This window comes from Arvicola amphibius, chromosome 1 (genome assembly GCF_903992535.2).
Source record: "Arvicola amphibius chromosome 1, mArvAmp1.2, whole genome shotgun sequence".
NCBI lineage: Eukaryota > Metazoa > Chordata > Mammalia > Rodentia > Cricetidae > Arvicola > Arvicola amphibius.
The window spans coordinates 175,326,384-175,354,095 of record NC_052047.1 but is presented as its reverse complement, the minus strand read 5'-3'; the positions used below and the strand labels follow the sequence as shown (position 1 = coordinate 175,354,095).

At 43.6% G+C, this 27,712-nt stretch overlaps 1 protein-coding gene across 3 annotated transcripts in view; it reads left to right on the top strand.

Moving 5' to 3' along the window:
- Nucleotides 1-446: 446 nt before the first annotated feature.
- Slc16a12 (solute carrier family 16 member 12) overlaps nucleotides 447-27,712 on the top strand; it is a 79,668-nt gene continuing 52,402 nt past the window's right edge. For all 3 annotated transcript variants that reach the window (XM_038330783.1, XM_038330800.1, XM_038330792.1), the window contains exon 1: nucleotides 447-618. The gene's annotated coding sequence lies outside the window, so the exon portion shown is untranslated. The remainder of the gene's footprint in view (nucleotides 619-27,712) is intronic.

The following is a 27,712-nucleotide window of genomic DNA, read 5'->3' as shown; positions in this document are numbered from 1 at the left end:
GATCTCCTAAAGTCGTGGGCTTTGTGAGCGAGTTGAACTCAGGTCCTTAGGATGCTAGTAACTGACTGATCAGTGAAATTGTCAGTTTCACTGGGTGGCAGGGTCCCCTTCCCTGCCAGATGCAGACGCAGGAGACTTTGTGTACCTTCTGCTCTTTGACCCTTCAGGCAAACGTTCTTTTTGAGAACACAGCCTCCTCCTTCAGTGTGGGTCCGAGGCATCCCAGGCTGTTCGGGAGAGAGCCCTGCCTAAGGAAAGCCGGCTCGCGACTGGGCCGGAGCATTGCATAACCTAGAGGTGCCCCTCCTCCCCGCGCCCCTCACCCGTGGCCGAGCCCCCAGCGCCGAGCGAATCCCGGAACAATGCTTCTTCCCCGACTGGGCAGAGTCACCCTGGGGCTGGCGTGGCTGAGAGCCTGGCTTCTCGGGGGCGGGGCAGTGGGATCACTCCAGCGACAGTGTCCGGCAGGCGCTGCCCGCCGCCCCGGCCCCTGCGGCGCCTCCGCCCAATGCGCTCCCCGCCCCTCGGCTGCCACCAGACGCCCGGGGCCGGGGAAGGGGCCGCCGCGCAGGGGGCATGTGGGCTCGCCGCCGCCAGCGCTGCAGTTGTCCCCGGGAGGTGAGGACCCGAGGGCCCCGGGATGCGGGCGGGCGGGCGGGCCGGCGGGCACCCGGTAGAGAACTGCGGAGCGCGCACCTAGTCCCGACGCTGTCCCGGTGTGGAAAGCTCTGCTCTGGCTCTTCCCGCTTTCCGATTCGGTAGTGCAGGTGGCACGGCTTTCGGGTAGGGTGGCAGGGTTGGACCTAGACCTCGGGAAGCACCCTGGCGCTCCGTTCTAACGTCTGTCCCAGCGCGCAGCTGTGTCTAGATCCTAAATCTGGCCACCTGTTGGGTTTAGAAAGGAAACACGTGCCGATTCGTCCTGTGTCCTGAGGTGTCCCGCTGAGTTTCTGGGCAGGTGGCTGGAGAGAGTGGCTTTGATCTGTGTTCTGCGGTTTCCAGGTGCACATTTCCCATGCAAGACAGACCGCCTTTCCCCCTTGATTATCGGTGTTCTTGCCTTTTAACCCTACTCCACTCCCCTAATGTTTATTACCGGTAATTGGTCTATTCAAAACACCAGCCTTCCACGTTTGAAATGAATTCAACTCTTTTTCTCCAGTCGCGCCTTAGCCCAAAGCAGCAAGCAGTTCTCAATCTGTGAGTCACGACCCCTTTGGCAAACCTCTGTCTCAGAAATTACAGTTATGAAGTAACGACAAAAATAATTCTATGATTGGGCGTCACCACAATATGAGGAATTGTATGGAAGGGTGGCAGCATTAGCAAGATCGAGAATCACTGGTCTAGTGCAAATTGGCGATTCAGCATTCTGAACCACTCGGCTTGCATTTTGTCTGGCCTTTGGTTAGCTCTTCCCAACTTTGCTGAGAGCTGTGTGGGCATTCCAGCCGCCCTGCTGACCTAGCCCAGAGGGAAGAATCTTCAGGCTTGCCAAGTTCAGGAAGACCCTGTGGCTACAGGTATCTGAGCTCACTCGCTTTTGAAATCTGCACCTGCTGGCTGTGCAATTTGTCTTCCCTCCAAAGTTACACTAATCTAGGGCTTACGGTGTCCTAGCCACTCATGATGCTCAGCTATGACTGGAAAGTATGGATCAGTTACTTAGAAAGTATGGATCAGTTACTGAGTGGCTGGACTCAATCACTTATTACTTACTTGATCTTAGGATTGAAAGGAGTTTTAGAGAATCTACTAGATTCAAACCATTAACTTAAACATCTTGGGAAACTCAGATCCATGTCTGCAAGAGTTGGCAAAACTTATAGCGTAGCTGTGTAGATGAGACCAACGTTGATATTTAGATGTTCTCATTCTCAGATCAGGTTTCAAAGCTCTTTGCTTCTAGGTCTTTAACAGCAGGCTCCCCCTCCCCGCCCCATGACTAGAATGGCCCAAGCATATCATTTTCCTATTCTTGCTTTTTAATCATCTCTTTTTAAACTGGAAGAGTTCTGAAATATATGAGAGTTAGATTTAGCCAAACTGCTTTGTTGTGTAAGTGTTAACAGTAGGAATCCTTAAGTCTGGTATGATGGTACACTCAGTAATTCCAGCACACCAGGGATGGAGGCAGAGGATTGCTGGGAGTTCAAAGTCAGCCTGAGCTGCATAGTGACTATTGGGCTAGTGACGGCTACATAGGTAGAGCCTGTCTCAAAGAACAAAGAAAGGAAAGATGGTGGGAAGGGAAGGAAAAAAAAGATGGAAAGCCGAAAGCAAGGAAGGATCCCTCATTATAAGCAATATTTAAATCCTTCGCTTATCAAGATGATTATGCTGATATTGCCCAGATTCATTCCCAGAAGAAGGAAAATAATCGAGATGGGTAGGCGGAAGCTTGAACAATGCTTCTTGGAGTCCCGATTCTGTGTCCCCTCTGGCCAAGCGAGGAGGACATGATGGGAGTGACTTGCAATGCTGAGCTGTTGCAAGAAATGTGGCCCGGAGGTTTGTCCTGAGCAACACAGTGATCTGGGACAGAAGTCACGGCTAAAATTTTAAAATTGTGGACTGACTTAGCTGATACCATTGCAGCATGCTGCATATTTTTCAATTTGGTTCAATGTAACAGGTATTGATTGAGTGCCAACTGTATACTTAGTGCTCTCCTGAGTGGTGGGTGTCAGTGACCAAAACAAAGGACTTTGGCTCTGAAGAGCTCAACTTGAAATTCATTTATCAAAATTTTTCCTGGCGTTTTAGTTTGCCAGGTAGAAGAGAATTTCAGTTTTATGTTCAGAAGAGAAACAAATACGAAAGTTCTGTCCATCTTCTTATTCAATCATCTTGTTGATCTTGCAGTCACATGAACAGCTCTCCAAGTGACTTTGATGTTTATGAACTGACTTTGGCTACACAGTCACATGACTTTTTGGTAAACCTGTCACCATGGTTAGTATTTCTCTTTGAATTACGCACATTCCTGCTTAAGGCATTCCCTAATTCTCTCAGTGGCATTTTCTGCAAACAGCACAGTTTGCAAGCTCAGGCATGTTTGCTAATTTTAATAATGACTTCTGTAAATGAACTTGGCGGGTTTTGGGTCATATACCACCCCCTCCCAAGTGTTCATTGCAGTTTCTGGGTTGTTTTTGTATTTTTGATTTAATCTTTTGATTTTCTTTTAAAAGTTGCCAAACTGGGAGCCATTTTCTTGAGAGTGGGTATCTTTCATGCCTAGCTAAAAACTCACCCATTGCTACGGTAAAATTTAATTGAGGAAAAAACAAATCACAGTTGAAGATGTTGGAGAATTTGAGCACAAAAAGGTTCGATGTTCTAGTGTGTATGTGTGTGTGGGGTATATGTTTGTACAGGTGGGCTTGCCCATGCAGCTGTGAGTGGACACCAGAGATTGATATCAGAATGTTTCCCTCACTCTGTTCTTTACCTTATTGATTGACTGATTGATTGATTGACTGATTCATTTATTTGAGTCAGGGTTACTCACATGACTTGGAGGTTGCCCTCTTGGCTAGTCTAGCTGGCCAGCAAGCCCCAGGCATCTGCTTGTCTCCACTCCCCATCCCTGTGGTTACAGACAGGGGTTGCCCACATACCTGGGGCTGGCGATTCCAGATCTTGAGTCTCATGTTTGAGTGGTAAGAGCTTTACCCACTGAGTCCTTTTCCCTGCCCTCTTTGTTTCTGTTTTTAAGTTGATCTCTATCAAAGGCTATCAGGAAGTCTCATTATCTATCAGTACACTATTTAAGAGTGGTTTTTTACGAAATAGGTAAGTTCTCAATTTCTGCTGTTTGCTAGATCAATTCTCTCTCTCTCTCTCTCTCTCTCTCTCTCTCTCTCTCTCCCTCCCTCTCTCTCTCTCTCTCTCTCCCTCTCCTCACTATGTACCCCTGGCCAGCCTGGAGCTTACTATGTAGACCAGGCTGGCATCGAGCTCATACAGATCTGCCTTTTCCGATTCTCAAATGCAAGGATTATAAAAGATTTATGCCACCATGCCTGGCTGTTTTCTTTATCTACTTATATTTTTCTCCATCATAGATGGTCCGGGGGAGAAAATTGTTGTAGTGCTATAGAATGCACCTCTCAGATGAGGCAGAAGAGAGATCAGAAAGAATGGAGAAGCTAAGGGTGGTGGATGGCTACAATAAATCCCTGTTTTTCAGACATAGCAGGGAGTTGCATAGATGGACTGATGGCGTTATGGCGACATGCATAAGGCCACTTACTGTTTTCGTTTTTTGAGTCAAGGTTTCATGATGTAGCCTGAGCTGGCCTAGAATTTGCTATATAGATAAGATTGACCTTGCACTCACAGGAATTCACCTGAAATGCTAGAATTAAGGGTGTTTTTCACCACAAACACATCACTACTGTACTCTGCTGTGTACTTCTTTTCAGTCCTGGGTAATGAAGTTGACTAACACTAAATCAACTCATTGGGCTAGCATTGTTCTCCTTTCCATTGGAAATATGAATTGATTGTTACTCGAGGCATTGGGATTACTACAGAATATCATTGTCGTAAACTGGTATGTTATGCTTTTTATAGTTTATGTACATGCTAACAGTGTTCTTTAGTCTTAGCCCTGTGTAGGCCAGCTGCATTTGATATTATAAATTTGCAATGAAATTAAATATTTCCTAGACTAATTTAATGTCAGTGTTAGATGACGAGCCCTGCCCTCCATGAAAGAAGCTGGTTGTTATATGGGCCCATGGTTACCCGCCTTCACTGTATTAGAATGTACTACCTCAGATAATTAACTCAGACAGAGAAAGGCTTCGTTTGGATTACATGTTTTGGAGATTATAGTCCAAGATGGAATTGACCCATTGATGTGTGTCTTAGTGTGTATGCGTTTGCATCATCGTTGGCTGAAAATACATGGCAAAGAAAACTATTCACTTTATAGAAGTCAAAATAAAGGGTGGGAAGAATATGCCATAGTACACCTCAGTGCCCATCTCCAGCCAGCAACCTAAAGATATTCTCTGAGACCCCACTTCTCAAGACCTGCACCACCTTCCCTTACTTTAGAGATTAAGCTTTTAACTCCTAGACCCCTGTGGGGATGCTCAACAGCCAAGTTATAATAGCCCAAGAAAGTTAGGCACACTGAAAAGACATCGGTGCATGGCCCATGAAAACACTAGGTGACAGAAGTAAGGTACAAAAGACTACACAGTGCCTGACTTCAGAAGTTCAGAGAAGCAAATTCATGAAGGAAAGAACGATTCGTGTTAGCCAGGAGATGGAGGTGAAAGAATAGGGAGCGACCAGTAATGGTGCAGGTTTCTTGACATGATGCCTTGGGTCTGAATTCAGATAATGAAGTGGCTTGCAGAGATTATGATTATACTAAAGTCAAAACTTTAAAGTGGCTAAGTTGGAACCAGGCATGCAGCTTAATGGAGTATTTGCTTAGCATGCCTAAGGCTCAATCCTTGGTGACATAAGAAAAGAAAATCTGAGATGATCAAGTTGGTAAACTATCTGCTATGTTGATTCTATCTCAATTTAAAAAGAAAAAAACCCAAGGAGAAAATTTGCCTGGCAAAACACTTGGTTTGTAAACATGTAATAAAAATCTCCATGACCGATATAAAATATTCTGGGTGTGGTAGTGTGCACCTATAATCCAAGTGCTGGGGAGAAAATGACAGGTGGGTGGGCCACTGGGGCTCATTGAGCCTCTACACTTGGTGCTTTCTAGATGAATGAAAGACCAATACTAAAAGTATGTCCAAAGGTACATGAGGAATGGCACCGTAAGTTGTAATCTGCCCCATACCCACACCCACACATGTGTACCTGCACATACATGAACACACATATGCAATAAAAGCTCCTAAAGCTTTAAAAAAGCAACATGAAAAATTGCAACTTAGGCGTAGAGTGGTCAGCTATAAAATATTAGGGAAGTACAGTAAAAAAATATACCTAAAATGTGCACTCAGCTATTTTTTTAAAGTTTCTGTAAGGTCCTATTCCATTTTTAAAAGAAATAGAACCATAACATATGAGTGTGGTTTAACCAGAAAACAGCACAGAACACCAATCATGACTCCATACCCAAAGGCTGGGGAGGTAATTTATATTTACTCATATAAAAGTTGATTAAGATGCTGAAAATGTATGGCACCCGCTTTTCTACTCTCTTCTGGTGGCTTCTGGTTGTTTCAGTCAAGAGCGTCTGAAGTTCCTGATTCTGAGTTTTCTCAGTATATTCTAAGAAGAGCTCATATTTTGGCATCAGCATGCGGTTTTCCTGTTTATTGGCCTCTTATGGATACAGAATTGTGCACGTGAGATTTTTATGGGAAACCGGACACAATCTTCAGATTTCTAAACCACCATAAAAGTCAGCAGTGTGTTTCTCTTCAAACCCTGGGTGCTTACCTCCTAATTCGAATGTAAACAGAATGGCAACACACTATGTTAACTACACCAACCTGTAGAACTTACCACCCCAGACCTTCTTATGCTGGAATTCTTCGATATATTCTTGAGAGCAGTTCAGCATTTCCTGGATGATTTGACATATCACAAGCTAAGAGTGCAGCTACTTAAATTCGGGAACAACTAGTAATGTTTTAGCAACTCTGCTTCACTTGGTGAAGTACTTTCCATGGAAATGAGATCATATTTATCTATTGAAACCAGCTGTATTTCTCAGAATGGCGATTCCAGCTCTTTAAATCTGGAACTTCGAAACAGTTACCTTGTGGCACATGGAGGAACCCACCAAGACGCACAAACTTGCTCTCTCAACAATCCCAGAAAGAGAGCTTCAGGTAGACAGCTATCAAGCCTGGTCTTAACCGTCATTATTCTGTTTTTACCAATGGGAAAAGCCGCTCTCAGAGTGGCTTGTTCTGGTTGACTCTCAACATCTTTGTATCATGTGTGTTGACTCAAGTCTCCAGGTCAATGGTTCTCAGTGCTGTCTATACACTAAACTCACCCAGAAGGGACTAAAATATGAGTGTCCTGGCCCTAAAATCTTCCCATTAAGTAGGTCTGGGGTAAGGTAAGGATATCAGGAGTTTATGGAACTCCTATATAAGGATTGTGTATAGCCAGGATTGAAGATCATTGATCTATATATTCAATAATCTTACACCTCTTCAGTAAAAAAATATTGAAACAAATAGTTGCTACTTAGTATTTTCTAAGTATGTCTTTTCTGGGGTATCTTTTAAACATGTCTGATAAAAATTAAACATTTTTCTTAAAAAATTTATTTTCATTTTTCAGTATGTGGGAAGCCTTGCTCAGTGGTGAAAGGCTTTTCCTCTGCTGTGAAATTCATTAAGCTTATTTTTACATAAGGTCAGAACAATAGATTCACTATCCCAGTCTACTTTTCTCTTGCTCTAAAATGACTGAAGCTGGATACTGTGTAAGGAAACAAGGGTTTACTCAGTTGACAGTTGATCAGGAGACATTATCCGTTTGGCCTCTGGTAGGGTCTGCCTCACTGCATAGCATCGTTGTGGATGGTTGCATGGTGGGACTGCATGCAGGAGGGAGAGGTCACATAGGGATACAGGAAGGAAGCTGGAGAAGGGGGCAGGCTAGACCACTCTCCAGGAGCTAACTCACTTCACAAAGACCAGTGTTAGTCCTGTGCGAGGGCTCCCGGTGACCATTAGGTACACCTACTAGCGGTTCTGTCTCCTCTTAATTTTGTCACATTCAGCCCCATGAACTTTGTGGGGTGGGGCGGGGCAATCGGCATTCAAGCACAGTACCCACCAAACTACATAGCCATGATTTGCCAACCAGTTAATTGGTCAGCCTTCTTTTGCGTGGTAATTTTTTTTTCACATGAGTATCATTTTGAGACTGATAATTTGACCTTTGTAACTGTTGTTTCTTCTAAACTACCTATAAGATATTTCTTCCTCTCCCCTTCTTTTCCTTCCCTTCCCCTTGTCTATGGGGTTTTCTATCAAACTAAGACTGGCTGAGCTTAGATTGCCTGCCCAGTCACTGTGTAGCGCAGGCAAGCCTTGAACTTGTGTCTTCTTACCTCTATTTCCTTAGTGTTAGGAAAACAGATGTGTACCACCCTACCTGGCGTTTGCTGGATGTTTCTTTAAATTGATGGAGCTGTAAAACATATTGGTCAAGGTTACCCTCTGCACACTTTTCTCTTTTATTTGGCTGCGTCATAATAGATTTTCAAATATAGGACTTTTATATAAGAAAGATATAATGGGTTCTTATAAGAGAAAGACAAAAGTTTAAATATTGCCCTTTGTGACTAACAAAGTTTGATTAATTTTAGGTTGTTCTTGTCCTTAGGACTTACTGTTTTTGAGAAAATGTGGTGAGGCTACTAACACGAAATCCGGAAAACAAACAAAAACTTGCTAATCAAACAACTTAGAACTAATCTTGCGGCTGGGGATGTGAATCAGTGGTAGAGTGCTTGCCAGCGTGTGGGGCCCAGGGTTTGATTTGTGATACCATCAAACAAGACAAATGAAAAGAACAACCAAGAAGAGCTGTTATTGTTATTTTTCAATTGAATGGGAACACACATCTTGTGGTTTGTGAGATGACTCAGCAGGTAAAGGCCCTTGCTGCCAGGCCTGGTGATCTGAGTTTGGTCCTTGAAACCACATGGTGGAAGCAAGAATTGACTCCTGAAGGTTGTCCCCTGACCTCCAGATGTGCCCCCATGGTACACATATGCCCCACCCATACACAGTGAGTAAATAAATATAAAAAAGGAATATCTTCATAGATTTCAACTGGTGGTTTTTGAACAGTCTTTTGTAGGTTTCTGTGAATTAGCAGGATCCCTGGGACCTGGGTAGGTAGCAGGTGGAGTCTGGCTTCATGTCTTAGCCTTCTTTCTGAGGACCCCTTTACAGCCTGGGAAGGGGTGCTTTTCCCATTTTCACACACCAAGCTTCCAAGCAAGATGTTTTTTTAAACAAGAGCTCTCTCAGCTAAAACAAGTTTTCAGCAACTGGGCCACATTTGTACATTTCTGCTTTTTTGTGTGTATGTGTCTGGTTTGGTTTGGGTTCCAACAGGCCCTGCTTCTAGGAGCTGTTGTGTATCTGTGTTGAAAAGTGTTGGGGGAGACTTTAGCATTAGTGACTGTAAATTGGGGTCTGATGGAAGAGCTATCCAGTGGTCAGTTGGATATTTAGGACAGTAAGTATATATTTGAAATAATGAAATATAGATGTTTTGTGCAAGATAAACCTCTTATGAGAGAGTGTTTATAGAGAAAAATGAAATGTTTCAAATGTAAAATTCTGGATAATAGCTAGGCTAAACTGGGTGTCTTTCTCTGTCCTCATGTTAGCTTAATGCAAAAGTTTGGTCAATAAAACTCACTTTTAATTTTAAGTTTTGAGACAAGGTCTTGCTCTGTAGTCGAGGATGCCCTAGATCTCTCTGTGTAGCCCTGGTCAGCTTCAAACTGTGGCGATCCTCATATTTCAATCTCTTCAGAACAAGGGTTGCCAACACAAGTCACCACATTCAATTCACGTTTTACTATTTTATTTTCTCACATATATGTGTATATAGCTGTAAAAAAGAGTTTGATTATATATATTAATGTGTGTATAGATGGACAATGTTAAGTCTCAAACCCTGGAACAAACGGCTGAGGTGCCTACTTAACAAATCAAGGTGTACCTGACTACCAGGTTTTCCCTGCATCCCTTGGTCCCTACATGTTGCAGAGCCGTCCTGCCTGGCATACCCCACCCCTAAATTCTCCAGCCTACAGTCTGGGCTGCCCTTCCCCCAGCTGTCCTTCCCTATATAACTCAGCTATTTTGGCTATCTTGACTTTTGTCTACTTTCTTTTGGGCCTCCTGGCTGCTGTGCCTGGTGTCCCTCTCACCCCTTTCCTTTCCCCTTACTTCTCTCACATGGCTCAGGACTCTCCCAGATGTCCCTGCCTCTGCCTATGCTTTCCCTTTTACTCCTTCACCATACCTAGGAGCAGTCTTTCCCTTTTTGATTTCTTTTCTTTTCTCCCCCGCCCACCCAACTCAGATGGTAGCATGGTGGTGTCAAAGGCAAGAGGCAAGGAAATTTTTCTGAAAAACCCTAAACTCTGCAAAAATCTCTAGGACCTCTTCTTAATGTATATGGAGGTGTGGGATGGTAGATTCAGCCATGGGTATGGATACTGTGGTGTTCCAACTTTCTCATAAAATGATGTTAAATAGTGGTATGGTTCATCATTGCCCCCCTGTTTTTTATTTCTCCCCTATAGAATGGTACCTGCTGGGTTTTGGGCATAGTCCCACAGGGCCCTGGGATAGGTCCCCACTCTCTGTATGTCTGGAAATTGTTGTGTTTCGTTGACCCAAACACATCTGTGCTGGCCACCTGCTTGAAAGGGTCACCAGACACCACTGCATTCATTTAAAAACTTAAGAACAATGACTTGGGCATGGTGGCATGTCCCTTTAATTTTAGCACTCAGGAAGCAGATCTCCATGAGTTTGGGGGCTAACCTGGTCTTCGTGGTAAGTTCCAGGTCAGCTAGGGCTCCATAGTGAGACTCTGTCTCAAAAACAGAAAAAAGAGAAAAATTTATGCTTATTTTAGAAAAAGCCAAATTTCCAAGGTAAAGAATAAATGCCATCAATAGGACACTTGCCCAAAGCAGCTTACCCAGGAGTTCAGTGTCCCAGTGATGATGGACTGACCACTGTGCCAAAATTAAGTCCTGTTCATTTCCTTCTTCTCTTGTTTCTTTTCATTGGCATCTCTGTCTTCTGCGTTCAGGGAGATAAGATTCAGACACCTTTACATTCTAATTTTATTAGAGATAAAGTTCCCAGTAAAATTTCAGGTGAAAATTCAACTTTCTGATAAAGTGTTATGATCCAGCTGTTCAAATAGCTTAGTGGCTTGCCGCCTCACTAGGCAGATGCTCACTGCCTATCCAGAGAGCTCTAGGCTCTGTGCTCAGGCCGATGGCCCTAAGGCAGCTTTTACCTTAGGACACTTTCAGGTTATGCAACCTGCGTGACCCAGGAGCCTACAGTTTCCTTGTGTGAGTGTTCAGGGCCCAAAGCATTTCAGATAGCCTTTGTGGGTCAAACTGCTAAGGACATGTAGCTTTCAGAGGAAAATATTGTAGACATGAGGGGTATTGTGTACACAGGCTCTGGGGTGGAAAAGCACATGCCCAGTGAAAATGCATCTCTCTTCATAGTGATGCTGTAAGGCTCGTGTGCTAGGGTCCCAGGAAGCCAAAGAACAGACAGGAGTCTGGTTAGGGTATTGGATAATCAAACCATCTTTCAATTTTGCTTTGGTTGTTTCTTTTTTCTCCTTTCTTCCTTCCTTCCTTCCTTCCTTCCTTCCTTCCTTCCTTCCTTCCTTCCTTCCCTTCTCCTTTTTTTATCCTCCTCCTTTTTTGTGTGTGATAGTATCTCTGTACTGCCTTGAAACTCACAATGTATAACCCACAGAGGTCCACTTGCCTTTGCTTCCTAGTTTTGGGATTAAAGGTATGTGCTCCATGCCCAGATCCTTTGGTAGTTTCCTAGATGCTGTAGGGATGATAAAATTAACCTATGCTTCAGAAAGATAACTCTGAATGAGGGTTTTTAGAGAAGCCCAACAGAGAGAAGGACTAGGAGTCTGTTGAACTTGGACAGAGGGGAAATAAGGTTAATGATTCACAGTAACACTTATCTTTATATTGATATTCTTGGTGCTCAGTGTTCTGCAGGGCATGTAGTAGAGATGTCTGCTAGGCATTTGCCAAGGAAGTCAAATTTTGAGCACCATGTACTAACGCTATCAGTTGAAATCACTTGCTTTGTTGTGATTACCTGGGAAAAACACAAGAGAGAGTGGAAGAGGATCACAAGGCTGTGTTCCTACTGCACCCAGGTCGTGTCTTGGCCATTACACTTTTTTGTTTGCTTTTTGTTTTTTTTTGTGGGTTTTTTTGTTTTTGTTTTTGTTTTTGTTTTTGAGACAGGGTTTCTCTGTGTAACAGCTTTGTCTGTTCTGGAACTCACTCTGTAGATCAGACTTCCCTTAGACTCACAGAGATTCACCTGCCTCTGTCTCCTGAGTGCTGGGATTAAAGGCCACCACTGCCCAGCACACTTCTTCTTCTTTTTAAATACTGTCTATCCATATGTTGACTCTTTCCTCTGAGCCAAGTATGAGGGCAGGGACGACATCTTATTTATAGTGTCACCGTAACAGAACTTTGAAGGGCTCTCTTTGTCGATGTGCGCCATGTCTGTGTAAGGAATACATAGACATGTGTATTCCTCTTGAGGAGAATTTCAGTGGTTCCTGCTTAACCATTTTTATTGTCATGGTACCTACTCTGGCTTGAATTCAGCTTGTCTCCAAACCGATGCTGGAATCACTCCTGCTATGCGATATGGAGGGGTGATCCACATGGAATCTCCAAGAGGCGATTAGAGTTCTGCCTTCATGAAGTGATTAATCTATCATATAATTAATAGATTAATGGATGGGTGGGTTGTCTCTAGAGTGGGTCTGCTATAAAATCTAGTTTGGCTATGTCACTTACCATATTCCATTTTTACCATATGATGCCTAAACTGCCTCAGGACTCTGTCATCAAGGAAGCCATCACCAAATGCATCTCCTTGACCTTGGACCAGAGCTGTGAGGGAAACAGGACTTCCTTTCTTTATAACTCTCTTAGTTTATGGTAGTGTGTTATAGCAACAGAAAACAGACTTAGTTCCTTGACATGGGGCTAGGTGTTGAATTTGTTTATGCTGTAAGTAATATAACATATGAGTGGCCAGAAGAAGAGAGTTTAGCATAATAAAGGAAGAGGCGGGGCTCTGTAGAGAGGAAGGATAAATAGAAGAGACTCCTGTCAAGGAATTCAGGAGAGCAATTTCAATAAGGAGAGAGATGGTGCAGCACTATAGAGATGTCAACTAGTGAAGAATGACACATTTGCTGGTAGCCATGGGGGGGGTCATTGGTGGTGAAGCCAGAAACAGCCTGGGTGTCGCTTAGGGAAGTCAGGAAGCCAAGACTATGTTGCACAGAGGTGGGAGGAAGAAAAGGCAGGAAGAGACTGTGCACAGCCAGAGACGTGGATGAGGTAGAGGGGAGCCTTCCTCAGCTCTGGCCTCTCCACCCTCATTGCCTTGCTTCTGCCTGTACGAAGACAGACTCCTGAGGGAACTTGCAGCCTAATGGATTCCAGGAACATGTCCGAGTTCAGAGCACAGAAAAAAGAGATAAAATATCAAAAGTCAAGTCTTTCTTTGTGACATCAAAAGAAGATGGTGCCCATGGGTCTGAATAAACCAAGAAAAGGAAGTAGAGGAAGGTCCCACAGGCCTCGGTTCTTTCTACCTAATTGTAACTGACATGCTCTGGACACTTTTTGCCTCCAAGCATTGTTAAAAATCATTTTATAGTTGAGTGGTGGCGCACGCCTTTAATCCCAGCATTTAGGAGGCAGAGAGGCAGAGGCAGGCAGATCTCTGTGAGTTCAAGGCCAGCCTGGTCTATAGAGCAAGTGCTAATATAGTCAAGGCTTCATACACAGAGAAATCCTGTCTCAAACAAAAAAAAAAAAGAAAAGAAAAAAGAATATGTTTTAAAAAGTCATTTTGCATAGGTAACTTGTTAAACTCTCACAGCATCTTTGTGAAGAAAGAATCATTATCTTAACTTTGAGTTAAAGCCAGTGACACACAGAGAGGCTAAGCTACCTCCTGTCTGAGAGTGTATAGCTACTAAGTGGTAGGATCAGAACGCAGAACTCCTGACACATTGCTGTCTACACTGCCAAAATTATGAATTGCAATTAGGATATGAAACAACAACAACATGTAAGAAAGTGGTGTAGTACAGCTGCTGAGTCAGAACACCAAGTGATGGGTTCATGTTGCAATTCAGAATCTGAAAGCCCGGGAGATTTCTGGTGGCCAAAGTTGCCTTACCAGTTACAGGGGAAGAAAGGTTGGGAACCTTTTAATTGACGGCAAATCAGGGGCTGGCAATTTGTGTGTGCATGTGCGTGTGCGTGCGTGTGCATGTGTGTGTGTGTGTGTGTGGATTAGTCTTGATTGTCGGGTTATAGGAATTCAGAATCACCAGGGAAACAAATTTCTGGGTGTGTTTGTGAGAAATCATCGAGATTGGGATGATTAAGGTTGGAAGACACACACTCCGTGGAGTCCTGAGCTGAATTCAAGGAGAAAGAGAGGTGAGCACAACAGTCATGGATCCCTGCTTCCTGACTGAGGATACAGTGTGACGAGCTGCCTCTTGCTCCAGCTGCTGCCCCTTTCCCGCCACAGTGGACTGTATGCCGTGATGCTGTAATCCAAAATGAGTCTGTCCTACGTTAAGTTATTGGGTTAGGTATTTTGTCACAGCAGTGGGACTAGCAGCTAATGCACGTGACAGCAAGAGCGATGGGAGGGGTCCACCCTGAAGTCTAGCCTCTAAAGAGAAGACAGAGAGAACAGGACCAGCTGATGGGAGGGGCCAGAGCAGTAGGGAAGGGGTTTATGAATTTAAGGGATTTCAAGCTCAAGTACAAGGGGAATTGCATAGACTGAGAACTGAGAATAGGCTATTCTCATGTGCACAACAGCCCTAGATTTCAGAAGGGTTGCTGTCTCTGACAATACGTTGACAGTGTGGCTTACCAATGCATGGCTGAGATGGGCTGCAGGGAAATCTTATGGGACACAGTTAAGCTGTGACCTCAGACATATAGTATGGGTGATAAGTAGTCTTTCCGTCATCGGTAGATGATTCTTGGTAGCCCTCAGGGCTGGTCTGTACTGAAGAATCCTGCAATTCAGTTTTGCAATGGCTCTCAGGAAAGATGTGCAGATTAGCTAGACTCTTGTTGAAGAATAGTTGAGTAGCTTGCGCCTTGGAGAAGACCTGGACTGGCCACATAACACATTTCTCAGGTAACTTGGGGTGCCTTAGTCAAACATCACTGCTCTAAGAGGAGACCGCGCCTCCTTCTTCCCTACTTTTTTCTCCTGAAGATGCGTATCAGCACACTCCATGGGTAGTGAGGCAGCTGAAGACTGTCCAGCTTCCAGCTGTGCAGCTGTTATGACATGCGGGAGGCAGGGGTCATGGGAGAAGGGCCAGAAGCTTCAGTGTCCCACAGTGTGCTGTCCTCGGCTTCTATAGTTAGCCACATGGTGGGAAATCAGCAGTATGTGTTCCAGCTGCACAGCTGGACGTACCATGGTGTCCCTTTCTGCCCAAGTGGGATTCCGAGAATTGGGTCTGAGCTAAGTATGCACAGCCCTACGTGGGAGGCAGTGGAGCTGACATGGAGCTACAGATGGTGATACCCGAGTGACGTGAACAGAAAGTTTGTCAGGTGGGATGTTTGGAGATGCAAGCAACAGAAATCTGGGCTTGGCCTGGCTTCCATTCCCTCACGTGTTGGGAAACCCAGGAGAAGTCTGGGCCAGTCATCCGCAGGCTCTTCTTCAAAGCATACTGATTTTATTCTTTCACGTACCGGAGCTGTCTGCGACAGTGTGAAGGATATTTCTAGTGCATGCAGAGAGACCATGTCTTCATGTCTCCTCAGCCAAGAAGAAGCTTTCCATGGAAGCTTCAGGAAATATTTTACTCAAGTCCTTAGTATGAATTGGGTCACTATTCCTCAAGAGAGCCCATACTTGCAGAACACACAAGAGTCTATAATTTTTCCCCTTTCTGATACAGGGTCATGGTGAGTAGCCCAGGATGTCTGTGAGCTTATGGTCATCCTTCCTTGATCTCCCAAGTGCAGTGACTAAAGTTATGTGCCATTCCTGGCTACCATAATTCTTGAATAGCCATTTTGAGTGGTTTTAGTCCCTTAAAGCCCATGATAGAGAGAAGTTCAGAGACACAAGCATATGGTTCAGACAGCCTTGTATATGTGTGTATGTCACGCTGTTAATCAGATCTTTCATGGTGTAACCGGTGTGCCAGGTGCATCTCAGTCATCAGTTGGGTGAAGTAATTTTCTGAAGGTGTTCACAGCAACCTTTCAGGAGGGCGTGGTCTATCATACCATATTGGGATAGAAGCAATCCAACGGGTCTCATTTTCTGTAAAAATAAAAGAAGAATCTCTTTTCCAAAGTATCATATCCTTAGATCCTTAGATCCAAATTCTAAAGTCAAGGTATTTTCAAGATATCGTTCTTGGATTAGTTCAGCAGCATTTGTAAACAAATATCTTTTAGCAGCTGTTGCTCCTTCCTCAGCATTCAAACAATTCAAAGAGAGCATAATAGCATACAGTATCAAGATTCTCTGTGTATTTTCCATCTTTGTGAGGCTTTATTTTAACCTCTATTTCATTTATTTTTACTTTTATTTTTTGAGACAGGTTCTCTGTATATCTTTGTCCTGGAATAACTCTATAGACCAGGCTGTCCTTGAACTCTCAGAGATCCACTTGCCTTTGCATCCCAAGTGCTGGGATTAAAGGCGTATGCTACCACACCTTGAACTCACAGAGATCTGTCTGTCTCTGCCTCCCAGGCATTGGGATTAAAGGCGTGTTCTGCCACACCTTGAAGTCACAGAGGTCAATTTACCTCTGTCTCCCAAGTGTTGGAATTAAAGGTGGTATTACCACACCCAACTACTCTTTCTATCTTTTTTCTTTTTTACTTTTAAGAACTTTAACCTTTAGCCTGCATATATTTTTTAAAACACTGTAAATCATTCAGATGTTTTCTTCGACTTTGGATCTTTCTTTTACTGTATATCTCTCTTTTTCTGACTACATGAGTCTTTAATTTACCAAACAATTTTGGTAGGACTAAAACCGTGACTTTGGCAGCTAGATCCAGCCCATTCCTTAGCTTTCTAGCCTCATGGCAGAGGTACCCGCAGGAGCCATGTTTATCACCACAACTCTATGGCATTTCAAGGTCCCTGAAGCAAGCAAGCTGCAACAGTGTCAAACAACAATCAAAAGCTCCATAGTCAGGACCGCCTGTTTGAAAGAGTCAGAGTTTGTCCTGGCAGTACAGACCAGAACGCCAGCATTTTAAAACAGCACAACTTTTTTTCCTGCTATGGCTGAAAACAAACAAGCATGCAGTCAGCTTTTATCAACGCCATTTAAGTGTTTCGTAGCAGGACCTCTTAAAAGAGCTGCAAGATTTTGCAGCTAAAGCTGAGTCAGGAAGTCTCTCTTAGATGAGAGTGCTTTCTTACCTCTAGCAAGCAAAGCCAAACCTGAGAAATAGCTGCTACCAAGAAAACATGCTTTACTCTATTCTTTCCCAAGCTTTCTCAGGCCTTCTGTGGATTCAATTATCCACGTGGGCGCCATTCTGTAGTGAGGAGCTATAGGCAGGCCTGCTTTTCATCCTGCCCGGCTCCCGCATGGTTAGTTTTACACCCGAAATAATTACATGGAAACTGTATTCTTTTAAATACTGCCTGGCCCATTATTTTCAGCCTCTTACTCACATCTTGACTAACCCATATCTAATAATCTGTGTAGCACCACAAAGTGGTGCCTTACCAGGTAGATTATAGCGTACGTCCATCTTGGGCTGGAGCTTCATCGCGTCTGGCTTCTCTCTGAGGAGAGGCACGGCGGTCTGCCTAACTTAAGAGAGGCGTGGAATCTGACTGAGCCATCTACCTCACTTCCTTCTTCCTGTTCTGTCTACTCCGCCCACCTAAAGGCTGGCCAATCAAATGGGCCAGGCAGTTTCTTTATTAGCCAATGGGAGCCCTCCATCATATGTATGTATGTATGTATGTATGTATGTATGTATATATATATATATGAGCGTCTGTTTGCATGTGTTTGTATTATATGAGTGTTTGTATATGTATTTTGTGTATGTATGTGTATATATGTATTGGTGTGTGTCTGTGTGTATTTGTGTGTGTATATTGTATATAAGTCATGTATGTATGTATATAGTAGATGTGTATATGTCTGTATATATGTTTATGTATCTGTGTGTATATCAGTGTGAATGCTCTTAAAACACTTGACGCTTTTCTTTGCATTGTTACTTTAATTTCCTCAAATATGAGCTTTTTCCATTCTTTTTGTTTTTGGAATAGAAGAGAAAATTTACAAACAATTAAATATTTGCCTGTTTCTTTTTATTAATTTTTAGAGATGATAGTTTATCATTTGCCATTTCCCCTTCCCTTTCCTCTCTTTCTGTATATTCCTAAATAAATAAAAACAACCTTCTCAGTCCATATGATGTTACTTGTGTGTGTATGTGTCATTGGGTATTGGATACCCCTTTGGTGTGCTCTTCTCCGGAGAAGACTGTTTCTGCCGTTCGCAGAACTTCTTAGATGCCTGTATTTCTCTGTTTGGGTTGAGGGCTTGTGGTTTACACTCCCAGCTGTGTGTTTCTCCTCTCTTTGAATTTACAAAGAAGAGTCTCCTGAGTTAGACTTGGTGGCAGAGGAGCCATCAGGGAGGTATGAAGTTCGGAAATAAAGAACAGAATTGTTTTGTTGTTACACATTGCCTTGCTTCAAATGCCATAATGATGAAAAATCCATTCCAGGTTTAGTTTATAGTCTTATGATAGTTTTATAAGAATAGCTAGGTCAAAGTGCTTACCTTGCTTTTCTTATGTCTAGATGACTAATTGGTCCATGAGTGACTTTAAATGATGAACACCTTGCATTTATAGTATCATTGTTGAACTATGCATTTCCTCTTTCTATAGTGCTTTATATTCCTGGGATCAAAAATAGTTCCAGAAAACTTGAGTTGTTCTGATACCATCTAACCTACCCCTATCTCCCTTGTGTTTATAATAAAAATGTTTTGTGTGGTTTTTTTTTAAATGGCTCAGCTATTTTAGACTTTAAGGAAACAGTCCATATCAACTCCTTCCCATTAATCCTTCAAGTTCTTGGGAGAAGCTAAAATTGAGCATCTTGACTCACTCTTCCCTTACTGTGAGTTCCTTCTGGGGCTCTGGCCTCTGCTCGCAGACCCCCTGGAGGTTTGCCTCACAGTCACATCTGCTTTCCATTCATTGCTCTGGCTCTCACGCTGGGACCCTTGCTATATCCTGAAACAATTCGTGAGTAATTTGATGGGAAACATGGAGTGGGAGAGTCCAAGTTTTGGCTGACACAGTACGTATACAGGATGCTCATTTTGGAGCTTTGGTGGAAGGGGAAAGACTTGTTTGCTTGCCTTGATGTCTCATAGAATCCTTTAAGAAACTCCCAGTGTGCCTCACTAATTCTTCCTACATGCCCACACCGAGAAATGGTGATGACAAAGCTTTGTAGCAATGGAAAAATCCGAGATAGGACCTGTCACTATTCCTATGTAATTGTGTGTGTGTGTGTGTGTGTGTGTGTGTGCATGTGCACGTGTATGTGTGTATGTATGTGTGTTTATGTGAGCACCTTTGTGTATGTGCAGGTGCATGTGTGTGCACATACATGTGAGATCAGAGGGAAGCCTCCTCTGCTCAGTGCCTCCTGCTTAGGGCTCCTTTCTTGTCAATGAGTTCTGTTAAGAAAGGAAGCTGTGGAGTACTAGTTTTATGTCTTTCCTCAATGCTCTCCAGCTTTTTTTTTTTTTGAGGCAGGGCCTCTCATGGCCTGGGAATTGCTGGAGTGGCCTAGGCTGGCCTTTAAGCCCAAGGAGTCCACCTGTCTCCACCTCCCCACTGAGAGCTTTTTGTTGTTGTTTGAAAGGGGGTTCTACCTAGACAACAATGAGGCCCCTAAGAGAGACATACATAGATCTAATCTACATTGGAAGTAGAAAAAGGCAAGATCTCCTGAGTAAATTGGGAGCATGAGGACCATGGGAGAGAGTTGAAAGGGAGCAGAGAGGAAGGGAGGGGAGCAGAGAAAAATGTAGAGCTCAATAAAAAAAATAATAAACTCAAAATAAAAGAAAGTGGGTTCTAGGGACCAAATTATTCTCTCCTGCTCGTAAGGCCAACATTTTACTTACTGAGCTATCATTGCAGCTCCCTAAATAGATTTTTTTTTTTTAAAAAAAAATCCTAGTTGGGACCACACTGCATATAATGTGACACCTGTTTTAAATACCCAATATGTTAGGTATGTCAATAGAAAGAGAAAAGAATAGGGCCACAGCTGCCAGGAAAGAGCACGGCGACATGGACCACAAAGCATGACCAGGCCATGGGGCAGCTGGAAAGAGAGAACTGTATTCTGTGGCTCTGGTGTGTAAGTAGAGAATGGAAACCGAGGAGGTCTAAAGTTTCAGGTGCCCAAGGAGGGTTTTCTACAGCAGGGCACTGTGGGGTCATTATAATTACAAGGCTGGGAGTGTGGACCTAGAAGCCGTATACTTCCTTGAGATCCTTTAAGGAAAATGGGGGACACAGAATATGGGTGTCCTTATTTATCTTCTTCTTCAATGACAGGGGCTTCTGCTGAGTTGCAGAGGGAGGCCATATTGAGCAGTGTTGAGAAAGGTGTTTGGCATAGACTTGCTGTCTCTGCTACTCCTGCTTTAGTCTTCCATGCCCTGGAAGGTTTTCAGGTTTCTAACATAACTGCGAGTGTTAAGGGCAGGGATAGTTGTCATGTGGGTTCCCGTGTCAAGAGCTTCATCAGATGTGTCCCTGGAGATCATGAATTCTGCCAGACCAAGGACTCACTCCTTAATGTGGGGGAATTTCTCACTGGAGAGAGGCCTAGAAATCGTATATGCTACAGAAATGCCCTTGGGCTCCTCATGTGCCCCCATCGCTACAGAAATGCCCGTGGACTCTCCGTGGACTTCCATCCCTACAGAAATGCCCTTGCATTCATTTAAGAAAATGAAGAAAGAAAGAAAGAAAGAAAGAAAGAAAGAAAGAAAGGAAGGAAGGAAGAAAGAAAGGAAGAGAGAGAGAGAAAGAAAGAATAAAAGAAAAGGAAAGGAAAGAAAAAAAAGCCACACAAACAACTTAGTTTTGCTTACGGATGTGGAATGTAAGGACCAGTGACTCTGCTGTTTTGCTTTGACTGACTGGGAGTAGGGCTGAGTTAGTTGATCCAGGCCAATGTCCTTCTTCAGTTTTATTTACTGCTTCACAATGTGATGATATTTGGAGGGGGCCTTTGGGAAGTGATTCTGTTTAGACAAGGTCATGGAGTGTGGGTGGAGACATGAAATAAGATTAATGTTCTTTTTTCTTTCATTCTCTTTTTTCTTTCTTTTCTTTTTTTTTTGGGGGGGGGGCATTTTCGAGACAGGGTTTCTCTGTAGCTTTGGAGCCTGTTCTGGAACTCAGTCTGTAGAGTAGGCTGGCTTCGAATTCACAGAGATCCGCCTATCTCTGCCTCCCAAGTGCTGGGATTAAAGGCGTGCTGTTCTTATGAGAGGAGGAAGAGAAATATCTTTTTCCTCTGAACAAGTGCATGGGCTGAGGAGACATGAGCATGTGGAGACGGTAAGCTGGGATGGGAGCCCTCAGTAGAGCCTCCGTGCTGGTTCCCCCAGTTCAGGCTTCTAGCCCCCAAAATGGTGGAGAGGAAGGTCTGCCATTGAGCACTTCTGGCCAGCCGGAGCACTTCCCAACAGCCTGAGCAGACAGTGAGAGTTGCCCTCCTTCTCGGGGGTCCTGCCTGTCTTCTTTGACTTTAATGATGCCTGCTCTGTGTGTTTTACCTTCTGGCTAGATTTTCCCCAATTTCTCTACAGCTTTCCCCAAGCCTCCCTTAGAAACAAGATCTGCTGACATCTGAGTCTCTCTCTTCCATGCACCCTGAGGGCACCCTGCTCCTGAAAGTGTGCAGGGCCTGAACCAACAAAGGCCTCTCTTGGCACTTGCTGGAAGGGTAGATTTCAGATCCTATCCTACTGAATTTGAGGTGCCCTTTAGTGGAAGGCTGACAAACCCGTTCTTGAGGATTTCAGTGGCCAGTTGTGCTCCAAGCTCCAGGTGTACATACCATACCATGTCTTAGTCTGTTTTGTGTTATTGAAACAAAATCCTCAGGCCTGGGAGATTTCTAGAGGAAATGGGATGACATTAGGGTCTGATAGGGTACCTCAGGCTGTACTACAATAGAGCAGAAGGGCAAGGGAAGAAGGAACAGTCAAGAGGCCAAGTGTGTGTGGAGGCCTCATTTTGGAACAACCTCTCCTATGATAGCTAATGTGGTCTGATAGGGTTACAACTCCTATGATATGAAAATTAACCCTTTACAAAGGCAGTGAGTGCTTTACAACCTAATTATCTTCCACCAGGCCCCACATCATGATGGCCGTAACTACCAAGCACAGGGCTCCAAGTCCTTAGCACGTGAGCCTCGTAGAGGCAAACAACAGCCTCTGAATCCCAGCTCTCTTGGGATCTAGTCCAGTTCAACTACCAGAGTTTCCCGATTATCTATGTGTAAAAACAGATTTGTTCTAATTTACTTCTAAGATCAGTTTGTGTTACTGTATCCTCTGTTGCTTATTACACAAGAGCACAGACCAAGTAACCCTCAAGGGAAGAGGGAGATTTGGGCTCATGGTTCTGATCCAGGGTCAGGGGGATGGTTTTGGTTGAAGGCCTTGCTGGCAGATTTCTGAGGCAATGCAGTTATCATACGGAGAGAGACGGCATGACAGGTGCATCCTGCTCATCCCCGTAGAAAGCCGCCGGCATTCACAAGCCTTCATCAATGTTCACAGGAATCCCTGTCCTAACAGCTTTCCTGAATCCTAATACCTGCTCCAAAGCTCTACCTATGAACACTATAGTCAAAGTAGGTTTCTGCCCCCTTAAGACCTCAAAGAAAGGACTAAGTGTTAATGAGTTTTGGAGGGTACATATCTTATTCAAATCAGCTTGACTCTGATATTTTTATTATTATTTTTGAAACCATCAAAAGAGGAGGGTACTCAAAAGACTAATTTTAGGACTCCTATTTAGCTCCTGTACCAAGTGCTTTCTTTGGAGTTACTCAGGCTTGTAGCTCACATGCCTTGATCTGACGGGCCCGCTGACCAGCAAGCCTGTTCCCCTAGTGCTCAGTGTCCCTCTCAGCTTTGTGCTAGGTATTTTGAATATTACAGGCCTTGTCACATTCACCTAGAAATACTTAAAACTTTTCCTCTTCCACAGTCAGTTTCAAGGTGTACCATCATTTTATAAATATTTGCTGTTTGGCATTAATCATTATATTTGTTTTTAATTATTAAGATTCACACATGTAAGTGGTTAATATTATTTAGCAGTGAGGGAAAACAGTGTTTTCTTTTTTCAGTGTCAGAGTTTGAGATCCTCTGTGAATGACCATAGTGAGTCCCAAGGAAGGCTATTAAAGGTGAAGGGTGGCGTGACAGATCCTGTGTCCTCACATGTCATGTGAATGACTCATGTATCTTTCTCAGTGAGATGCCATAGGCATAGGGTGTCCAGCAATAAGGAAGTTAAATGGTTTGCAACTGTGAAGATGATCAGAGAGAATACATTATCAACATGGAGATATATCCACAATATTATATTAAATAAAAAATTAAGCTTGGAAGAATTGTAGGGTTTGTTTTTTTAAAAAAAGTCAGTGTAAAATATACATGACAAAATTTCTATTAAACCACTTTAAGTGGAAAGTTCTATGGTATAGAATACTAAATAGCAAAAGCAAAAACCATTTTCCCTCTGTGTTCTACTCTCAGACTTCAACTATAATACCAGATTTCTGGAATTTTCCACTCTAAGGAGTCCTTCAATTCCCTGTACCTTCCTAATGGGTATCTATCTATCCTACAGTTAAACTCAGTTCTGACGTTATCTACCTAGACATAGTAAGGCACCCACAGAACAAGTACTCAGCCCCAAAGATTTGCACTTGTCCAATGCTGCGTGTGGCATGATTCCTAGGGAGATGTGAACAAAAGTGTACTCACCCCAGAGAGGAAACCCACAACAAACCAAAGAACAGATACCAACAGAGGCCACACTGCTGAACTAGTGAGGTTTTTTGAGGGGGTTAACAGAAATGACTAGACTGTTACATCACCAATAAGCCCACACCAGTGTGAGTTAACAGTTCGTAAGCTGGAAACCTGGACCAGGTTGAAGTGTCCTTTCTAGGTTGGTCAGTTGGTCTGAGCCTCTTGCAGGCAACTCTGTTGATCTCTGTTTTATTTTCCCAGGCAGCTTGACTGATCTGTTTCTTTCAGGTGACTCCACTGGTCTGAGTCTTTTCTCGGCAGCTCAGATTATCCGAGAGTCTGTCAGCAGTCTTTCCAGTGTATGTATGGGAAGAAGGAGCCTAGTGAATTTGGTCAGTTTTAGGGACTTCCTGAAGACTTTGAGCTATTTGCTTCCTGGGCTTAATAAGGTTACCTGCAGGATGGAATATTTCACCTCCTCTTAGAATATCCTGTTGTTTCTCTTCCTTTGCAACATCTGCTATCTTCAGTTTCCCTCCAATATGCAAGTGTTGATCTCAGAGAAAACTGCTGCGCAAGGAATGCTGATGGCAAGTTCAGCTTTTCATCTACACCCCCGAGCCTCTGGCTGCAAGGCCAGGGGTCCAAAGGTTCTCTCACCTTTGCTCAGAACAGCTCACAGAATTTAAGAATATAATTTACTTGACTATATAAAGTTTTTACTTCAAAGGATTGATTTTTTTTATACATTCAAGTATAAAAACTAGCAGCTAGTTGAAAAGCTAGGGTAGGGTGAGGTCAGATCAGGCAGGAGCTTCCCCAGGGAGCTTGGGGTTTCACCACTCCACTGGCATGTGGTCGCATTTTTGTGTTTCTTCCCCAGCCGCTGTCTCAAGCCTGTCTTTCTAAGATTTTATGGAGGCGTGACTTCTTAGGCATGGTAGATTAAATCATTTGTCTCTGACATTAAGTCACTGTCCAGACATAGTTTCTTTCCAAGGTTAGGGGTGGGGTATCAGCACGCATTCCAGCCCTCCAATGACGTGGATAATTCATCTGTCAGTCAGTTCCCCTTGGAGGCCTCTCCAGGAGTCCCCAACCATCAGTCACCTCATTAGCCTGCAAGAAGACACTCAAGGGTTCCAAGATCTTTATGGTTTCTGAAAATTTTAAGTGTTTTAGGAGCGGTGTGCCAGGAAACTGGGGCAGTGACCAAGTAGAGTTTTCTTATTATGTCAGGAACAGATCCACACTGTTGCCTATCCTTGTCAACATCCATCTCTAGACCCTTTTTATCTTTTCAAACCGAAACTCCGCATATTAGCCCCATTCTCCCCTCTCTACAGTTGCCGGCAACCTCCACTTTACTTCCTGTGTGTCTGACCGCGACGGTTCCAGACACACCCATGTCACTGGACTCCTAGAGCCCTTCCCACTGAGCATCCTGCTCCACACTTCTGTTTAGTAGCATCTGTCAGAATCTCCCTCCTAAAGCTGGGTGCCCTTACATGATGAGTACAGAAGACATGCTCTATATCCACTCTCCTGTCAATAGACATTCGGGTTGGGTGGTTTCCACGCCCTGGGTACTATAAATAGAGCGGTGGTGCACATGGGTAGGCACATAATGACTTGAGTGCCCGCTTCTAATTATTGAAGGAAAATTGCTGGATTCTCTGGTAACATCTTGAGGAGGTAACACGGTGTGTTCCACGAGGCCAACATCATTTTACAATATTACCAGAAAGACACGAGAGTTTCAATTCCTCCCCATCCTTGCCAACACATTATTTTTCTTTTGCTTTTACAATAACCATTGTAGTGTATTCAAAGTTACAATTTTATCCTTAGGAATTATATTTAAACATACATACTTGCATAGAAGATAAGTAAGTAAGCAAGCAAATAATTAAATAATCTGAAGTATTTCCTACACATAGTGACTGTTTACTAGTTTATGTGTGTGTGTGAGGGGGTGAGATACAGCTTATTGTTATCATTGTCTTTTTACAATACTTCATCTGCCTTAGACTATATATATGTATATATATATACATATATATATATACATATATATATATATAGTGACAATGGTAAGTGTTCTGAATTGGGAGTTAAAACTACTTCCCTTCCCAAGTCAACAGTCATTCCCCTTTGCTTTAGTGGGGCCCCTTTCAGACAGCCCAACCTGCATCTGACTTATACCAAACATTGTGTACGTCAAGGCTAGCCTCAGATGCTCCAGTGCTTGGGGATCCGCTGCCATGTGTTCCTATGAGCAGCGAAGCAGAGCCAGGGGCTGCCATGTGTTCCTCTGAGCAGCAAAGCAGAACCAGGGATTTCTGGCAGGAGATCTGTGCAAATCAGGTCCCCATACTTGCCTCTCTGCTCCCTTGCACCTCCACCCCTTCTCTGTCTCTCACACAAAGCTGTCTCCTTTCCCGTTTGTTCACTTAGCAAGTTTTGTCAGGTCACCTTGGTTGACTGCAAGGGGAAGGGAAGTGTGCTTCCTGTTCTATGAAACTGCATGTTCTGTAATTTTCCGGTAAGCTTTAAAGCCCACAGCAAGTGCTTATCTCAGCTTAAAAAGCAGCCAAGATATAGCAACTTGAAGGGGAAAAAAAGGTGCAGGAAATATTTTCATGGAACTAATTACTGCCCTAAAAAACGTCAAGGCTATCATTCATAATATAATTCAGGTTTTCTTGTAGTCATTGGGCTTATGTGCAGGCGGAGCAGGTGAATTAGAAAGTTTATATTATTTTTCCTCGTTAGGGAGTTGGAGGTACCAGGCATTAGGCACTAGGTCAAGGGCTATTTTATTACCAGTTAAAAGACTAGATGAGATTCACCATTTCAGTCAGTCTTCGATAGCATTTTCTGGAGTGTGTGTTCGTTTTTGTCCTGTTGTTGACTTACAACTCTGTCTGGCTTCAGTAGAAAAGAGACCGTTGAAGCTCCCTGAGCTTGGGCTCTTAAGACTCATGTGACACTCGATGCCTCTGTTCAGATAAGGGAAGAACTGAGAGCTGGCAACTGTTTGCAGGGAGGGAGTTGAAATGGAAGATCATATTGCCATGGGGAGTTCCAAATTTATCTTCACTTTTTCATCGTTTTATACCTGAGCAACAGTGCTGCTGCTTTTTCCTTTTCAGCATTTCTTCCCTGAGCCCAGAGTTCTCAGGCTTTCTATTTGGAAAGCAGCTGAAGCCTGCAGGGTTTGGCTTTCTGTACCCTTTCCTCCATGCGTCCAGCTTTCTGACACAGTGGCTTGTCTAGATCCAGGACTCTCTGCCCAGGCAGCCTGTTCCTTCCTATCACAGTAGTCCTGGCTAGAACAGGTCTGAGTGACCCAGATGTGGTGGGAATCCTGCAAACTCCATTGGCAACATTCTTGCTGGTATAACTGTTGATTTTTGCTCAGCAATTACAGAGGGTCCTCCATGTATGAAGATGTCTGACTTCTGTGATGGGTAGTGTTAAATGTCAACTTGACAAAATCTAAAATCACCTGGGAGATGGGCCCCTCAACTTGTCTGCAGGAGATTGTCTTATGTTAATGTAAGATAGGAAGACCTGTCTACTGAAGGTGGCACCATCCCCTAAGCTGGAGATTCTAGACTGTATAAGACTAGAGTAAGTGAACATAGCACCACCCTGCGTTCATTGCCTTCTGCAGACACAATGTGATGAGTCCCTTTGAGTTCCTGGTGCTTAGACTCTCCACTGTGATGGACTATATCTCGGAACTAGGAACTGAATTAGGTCCTTTCTTCCTTAGGTTGTTTTCATCAGAGTATTTTATCAGAGCAACAGA